This window comes from Tamandua tetradactyla, chromosome 19 (genome assembly GCF_023851605.1).
Source record: "Tamandua tetradactyla isolate mTamTet1 chromosome 19, mTamTet1.pri, whole genome shotgun sequence".
NCBI lineage: Eukaryota > Metazoa > Chordata > Mammalia > Pilosa > Myrmecophagidae > Tamandua > Tamandua tetradactyla.
Genome location: NC_135345.1, coordinates 47,967,523 through 47,975,444, shown reverse-complemented (window position 1 = coordinate 47,975,444; position 7,922 = coordinate 47,967,523).

The window sequence follows — 7,922 nt, the reverse complement described above, 5'->3', positions numbered from 1 at the left end:
TACTTTACTAGCTTCATAAATAAAATTAGTCTAATTTTGAATACATTTGGTGGCTTTATTCAGGAAATTGTCAAAATTGCTGTCACTTTGATTGTACATTATCTACTCCTTCTTTAGAAGCAAAATCAAGCACTGAATCTTTGTCTTTATATTATCTTCCAAAGAATTTTATTTAGGCCACTTGGAAAAAGAAAACATATCAAATCACATCTCTTACAGATAAATACCTTCATCCCCTTCATGTTGTCATAAACAATCAAGTCAGTGACTAGATAATCTAGACACAATCAGCATTGCATAATGGTTGAACTTAAGCTAGTCAGAGAACAATTAAATAATTATGTTGGGTATCATTCTTGTTTGCCCTTCCCTTCTTATCTTGCAAAGTTTTAGTGATTGCATTGAGCCAATACATTTTACCTCTGAATCTCAGTAAAGAGGGAAAAGAAAAAAGAAGAAAGAAGAGAGGAAGAAGAAAGTGAAATACAAGCAAGTGACATAATTTCAGGAAGGAACAGAATATCACTATTTTAACATCACTACTCTGTCACTTTTATATATTTTTTAAATGGTAATTGAGTAGTGGGTATTTCAGGAGCTTATTTGAATGGATCCACATAGAAGTTTTAATTCTAGTTTTAAAAAATGGTTTTCAGACTTTGCTTGAAATAATAGAGGATCATTATTTGGATGAACAAAAGTAATTGTATGTACCTGTTTTAGCAAAATAACATCAGTCCCATTTTTTTCTGTTTTGTGTGCCTACCAATATGGAAAAAATCAGGGAGATAACAGAGAATATGAGAGTCTGATTTATCCTGGGTTCTTCTTCAGATAATGGACAGATTTTCTATCAACATCTCATTATCTAAAAGAAAATATTAGATTTCTCTTCAGCTTATCATGAAAGCCTTTTTCCTGTGCTGGCCTAAGAACTTAACTTCAAAAATGGACAATAATTAAGAAGTTTCATTACTAAAATACATAGCAAGCGATAGTTCTACAGGGATTGATAAAAAACAAAGATGCTTGGAATTAAACAGGTACACAGGGTCTGATAAACAGTGGGGATAATAAATAAGAGTGGGTAGTGTGGTATAATTGAAATTAGAAGTTCCCTTTCCTAATATTTCATTATACTGTGATCATGTAATTTCTGCCGTGAAGGGTGCACAATAAACAGATGATAAAACTTTCAGTGAGTTAGAAATGCTTCATTAAGGAAAGTACACTTTTTTTTTCTGCTTCTTAACATCTCTATACAGTAGTTACTATAAATTGTGCAAAATTGTATTCAATAAATATTATTTATTATTCATAAAACATAAAGTAGAATATAGCACATAACAATAATCTATTGCTATATTGACCTCTAAATAAAGCCTGAGATCATACAAACAAGTGCATATATTTCAAAAAATTTCAGTGAAAACATCAAAGAAACAATAATAAAAGATATATTAACATGATTCATCTTTTCACTCACTTTTCTTTGGTGTTGAGAAGGATAAAAATGATTTGACATTCATAGGGGTGCTTTGCAATACTATCATTATTCAAATGTTATGTATTTTTCTTACTTCTGAATGCGGTATCTAAACAAATAATATGGGATAACCATAGAATGGGCAATAAAATATGGCAAGCTTAAAATATTAGAACCTCAAATATTTTTTACCTGAATAGAATAATTCTAATGAATTAATCATATGCTATTTTGTATCATTTGAAATGGCCATGGTTGTATGAAATATGATGAGCAAAACATGCTTTTCAGAGATCCAAATTTCCCCAATAGAATATGTTTAATAATCTATCATTTCATTTTTAGAATCTTAGCTTTCTGTAATCAAATCTATTAAACATTTATATATGCTATGATCTGTTTCATAATGTCTTATTTTTCTATTGCCACATACTAAATTTTGCCCAAACAACATATTATTTCAACTAACATAAGTATAAAAGATGTGTCAATATCTGTGAGGACAAGAATCCTCCTCTTGTTCATTGTAGAGTGGCCATTACTTCTCAGGTACAGGGAGAGGACGGAGAGTGAAAAAGTGTGAGAAAGTCATCTGTGGTCACTCTGTGACATCATAGATTTGGATTTCTGATATTACAGCTCATTTATTAGAGCTCTTTTTAGTTTATGCACACACACACTAACATTTTTTTAAGAGATGTTTATGAAATGCATCAAGATAGGCAGGCTGAGACATGAAGATCATCTAACCTCACAACCCAATTTTAGAATGCTTTCATTGCCCAGAAAGATTCTCCATACTCATTTTCATTTCCAAGCTCTCAGAACTAGTAATAAATCCCCTACATATTTGCCTTCTCTGGACATGTCATATAAATTGAATAATACAATATGTGTTATTTTGTGTTTGGCTTCTTTCATTTAGCATAATATTATTGAGGTTCATTAATTTTTTGCATGTAGCATAATTTATTCCTTATGGCTGAGTAGTATTCTTTTGTTGGCTATACTTTGCTTATCCATTCGTCAGTTGGTGGACATTTGTATTGTTTCTGCTTTTTTTACCTGTTATGAATAATGCTCCCTCATAAGTATTTGTGTAGTCATATTGTCATGGTCAAGTTCATATACCAACTTGTCTGATTTGGCAAGTGCTGGCCTGTCTGTTGCTATGAGGATATTTAATAGAATTAAATCATGATCATGTTGGTTACATCCACAGCTGATTCCATTTGTAATCAGCCAAGGGGAATGAGTTCTTTAATGAGTGATACTTAATCTAATCACTAGAATCCTTTTAAGGAGGATTCAGAACAGATAGTCTCTCTTCCTTCTTGGACCGGCGAGCCACTCCTGTGGAGCTCGTCCAGACCCTCCATTGGAATCGTCAGTTTCACAACCTACCCTATGGATTTTGGACTCTATGTTCCAACAGTTTCGGGAGCCACTTTTATAAATTTTATATTTATGAATATTTCCTGTTGATACTGTTTCTTTAGAGAACCCTAATAATACAACTTGGTACCAGGAGTGGTTCCTAAGAAACAGAATCTTAAAAATGGGCTTTGATGAATGGTTTTCTACTCTGACTGGACTCAAAGGCACTAAGGACTCTGATTCCCATAATCTTCCAAATCATGGAGTGAGTTGGCAAAAGAGATAGTTAAAATATCACCATTCCATTCTTCTATTACTTCTCTTGTATGAAGCCAGGCTCTGGGGGATAATGTTTTTGACACCTTTATGGAGTTTTGTGGAGTTATGAAGTGTAGAGATGTTGGCTGATTGTTGTTAGATATACTGCATACATTAATGAGTGAAAGGGATGGGCTCAAGGCTTCAAACAAGAAGCATAAGTGCTGTCTGACAGATATAAACATTTCTATGAGTGTCCTGAAGGAAAATCTTATTTCCCATAGCTGTACACTGAGATATCTGAAAATCAGACTCAGAATCTTATTGTTAGAGTAACAACTTTGCAACATAAGCTGAAGTCTCAATCTTACATGGTGTCTGCCATTAAAGTGAGGGCATTGATTGGAAAGGAGTGGAACCCTGAAAAATAGGATGGTGACATATGGATCGATAATGATGTTAGTGGTGAGGTTGGAACCTTAAGTCATGGTGACTCTTCTCTAGATAACCCTGTAATAGTCTGCCCTGAGGACATAGCTGCCCCACCTCCAGCCTGCTTTGAGGAGTTGGCCACCCAACCTCCACCTGAAGGGATTAGCCCTGGAGTGATTAATCCTGTTTCACCAGATGAAACTGCAAATGAACGCCCTGAAGCAAATGGCTTGGAAGGTACTTCTAATTCTTTTTATGACTCACCCCCACCATCCCTCATTTCTTCCAGACCTACACTAAAGTCCCAATAGGCCCCTAAAAGTGAGGTACAGAGTATCATACATGAGGTGGTACATTATACTCCAAAAGAACTGTGTGAGTTTTCCAAAATATATATAGACAGAGGAAAATGTGTGGCAATGGATTTTAAGCATGTGGGATAAGACTGGATCAGGCTGAATTTATTGATATAGACCCACTAAGCAGAGGTTCTGCATTCAATGTTATAGCTTGAGGAGTTAGAAAAGGCATTAACAGTTTGTTTGGATGGTTGGCTGAAACATGGATCAAAAGATGGCTGATATTAACTGAGGTTGAAATGCCAGAACTTCCCTGGTATAATATAGATGACAGGATCCAGAGGCTTAGATAGATTGGAATGTTAGAGTGGATTTATCATGCAAAGCCTGCTCTTACATCCCAGGAGTGTCCAGAAGATGCACCTTTTACCAGAACAGTGAGAAATAAATTTATGAGACTAGCACCATCATCCTTGAAGAGCTCTGTAGTTGCACTTCTCTGTAGGTCAGATATTACTGTGGGAACTGCTGTCACTGATCTGGAATCCTTAAACACAATGGGGATGACCGGATCTCAAGTCGGCAGAAGCCAGGTGGTAGCACTTAATCACCAAAGATGGGGTAGACATGGCTATTATAATAGACAGCAAACTCAAAGGAGGAGTCAAAATAATCTGACTTGCAGAGATTTGTGGCATTGACTAGTAAATCATGAGGTACCTAAAAATATAATAGATGGGCAGTCTACTAAATTCTTGTTTGAGTTGTATAAACAAAAGTGTTTTAGGTCAAGTGAACAGAAGTCTAACCTGAATTACAAAAGCACAGAGTCATGGCCCCTTAATCAATTTCCAGACTTGAGACAGTTTACAGACCCATAGCCCCTTGAATGAAGGGAAGTTCAGGTCCCTTTGGGGGAGAGTCCTGTTACACTGCCACAAATTTATACTGTTACTATTCCCCCAAGCCTCTCCCAAAGAGACTGATAGTCTTTTACTAGGGTAACTGTGCATTGGGGAAAAGGAAATTATCAGATATTTGGGGCATTATTAGACACTGGTTCAGAAGTGACATTAAATCCAGGGGCCCAAATTGTCACTCTGGTCCACCAGTCAGACTGGGGGCTTATGAAGGTCAGTTGATTGATGGAGCTTATCTCAGGTCCAATTCACAGTGGGTCACTGGGACTCTGGACCCATTCTGCAGTCATTTCCCCAGTTCCAGAATGCATAATTGAAAGAAACATACTGAGCAACTGGCAGAATCCCCACACTGGCTCTCTAACTCGTGCTGTGAGGGCTATTATGGTGTGAAAGGCCAAGTGGAAGCCACGAGAACTGCCCTTACCTAGCAAAATAGTAAATCAGGAGCAATACTGGATTCCTGCAGGGATTGTAGAGATTGCTGCCATTCTTAAGGACTTGAAGGATGCAGGGTTGGTGATTCTACCACATTCACATTCAACTCTCCTATTTGGCCTGTGCAGATAACAGATGGGTCTTAGAAGATGACAGTGGATTATCATAAGCTCAACTAGGTGGTAACTCCAATTGCAGCTGCTTTTCCAGATGTGGTATCCTTGTTTGAGCAAATCAGTACATCCCCTGGTACCTGGTATGCAGCTATTGATCTGGCAAATGCTTTTTTCTCAATAGCTTTTAGTAAGGACCACCAGAAACAGTTTGCTTTCAGTTGGCAAAGTCAGCAATATACTTTCACTGTCCTATCTCAGGGGTATTGCAACTTTACAGCCCTATATCATAATCTTGTCCGCAGGAATCTAGATCATTTCTCCCTCTTACAAGACATCACACTGGTCCATTATATTGATGATATCATGTTGATTGGCCCTATTAAGCAAGAAGTAGCAACTACTCTAGACTTACTCGTAAGGCATTTGCGTGTCAGAGGATGGGAGAAAAATCCAACAAAAACAAAGGGGTCTTCCACCTTAGTGAAATTTCTAGATGTCCATTTCTATGGGGCATGTCGAGATATCCCTTCTAAGGTGAAGGCTAACTTGTATCTGGTTCCTCCTACAACCACAAAAAAACACAACACCTTGTTGGTCTCTTTGGATTTTAGCAACAACATATTCCTCATTTGAGTGTGCTACTCCAGCCCATTTATCAAGAAACCAGAAAAGCTGCTAATTTTGAGTGGTGACCTGAACAAAAAGAGGCTCTGCAACAGGTCCAGGCTGCTGTACAGCTGCTCTGCCACTTGGACCATATAATTCAGCAGATCCAATGGTGCTGGAAGTGTCTATGGCAAATAGAGATGCTATTTGGAGCCTTTGGCAGGCCCTATAGGAGAATCACAGTGCAAACCCTTAGGATTTTGAAACAAAGCCTTACCATCTGCTGCAGATAACTTCTCTCCTTTTAAGAAACAGCTTTTGGCCTACTACTAAACCTTAAGAGACCAAACACTTAACCTTGGGCCACCAACTTACCATGAGACCTGAGTTGCCTATCATGAGCTGGGTATTGTCTGACCCACCAAGCCATAAAGTTGAGCACTCAGCAGCACTCTATTGTAAAATGAAAATGGTATATACAAGATAGAATCAGAGCAGACCCTGAAGGCACAACTAAGTTACATGAGGAAGTGGCCAAAATGTCCATGGTCTCCACTCCAGTCACATTACTTCTCTTTCCCAGACCAAAGCCATGGTCTCTTGGGGTATTCGTTACAGTGACTTGACTAAGGAAAAGAAAACTCAGGCCTGGTTAGAGATGGTTCAGCACGATATGCAGGTACCACCTGAAAGTGGGCAGTTTCGGCACTACAATCCCTTTCTGGGGTGTCCTTGAAGGACAGTGGTGAGCAGAAATCCTCCCAGTTGACAGAATTTCAAGCAGAGTACCTGGTTGTTCATTTTTCTTGGAAGGAGAACTGGCCAGAGGTACATTTATATACTGACTCATGGGCTGTTGTAATGGTTTGGCTGGATGGCCAGGAACCTGGAAAGACCATAATTCGATAATTGATGACAAAGAGGTCTGGGGAAGAGGTATGTCAACAGACCTTTCTGAGTGGGCTAAAAATATGAAGGTATTTGTGTCCCATGTGAGTGCAAGCCAGAGGGTGACTTCAGCAGATGAAGATTTTAAAAATCAGGTGGATAAGATGACCTGTTTTGTGTATACCAGTCAGACTCTTTCCCCAGAAAGCCCTATCATTGCCCAATGGGCCCTTGAACAAAGTGGTCATGGTGGTATAGATGGAGGTTATGTATGGGCTAAGCAACTTGGACTTCCAATCACCAAGGCTAACCTGGCTACAACCACTGCTCAGTGCCCAATCTGACAGCAGCAGAGACCCACATTTAGCCTGAAATATGGCACCATTCCCCAAGGTGACCAGCCGGCTATATGGTGGTAGGTAGATTACATTGGACCACTTCCTTCATGGAAGGGGCAGTGATTTGTTCTAACTGGAAGAGACTAAAACTCCAGATATGGGTTTGCTTTCCCTGCACGCAATGCTTCTGCCAAAACTAACATCTGTGGGCTTACAGAATGCCTTATGCATCACCATGGTATTCCATACAGCATTGATTCTGACCAGGGAACACACTTCACAGCAAATGACGTGTGAGAATGGGCACATGCTTGTGAAATTCTTTGGTCCTACCACACAGAAGTAGCTGGATAGATAGAACAGTAGAATGTCCTTTTGAAAGCTCAATTACAGTGCCAACTAGGTGGCAATACCTTGAAGGGACGGGGTAATGTTCTCCAGGAAGTTGTGTGTACTCTGAATCAGTTTCTGCTGTATGGTGCTGTTGCTCCCATAGCCAGGATCCATGAGTCCAGGAACCAAGAGGTCAAAATGGGAGTGGCACCACTCACTTTTACCCCTAGTGATCCACTAAGAAGATGTTTGCTTCCTGTCCCTGCGACCCTGAACTTTGTTGGTCTACAGATTTTAGTTCAAAAAAGAAAGTGCTTCCACCAGGAGAAATGACAATGATTCCATTGAACTGAAATCTTAGACTGCCACCTGGTCACTTTGGGCTACTCATGCCCCTGGATCAACAAGCCAAGAAGGGGATTACATTACTG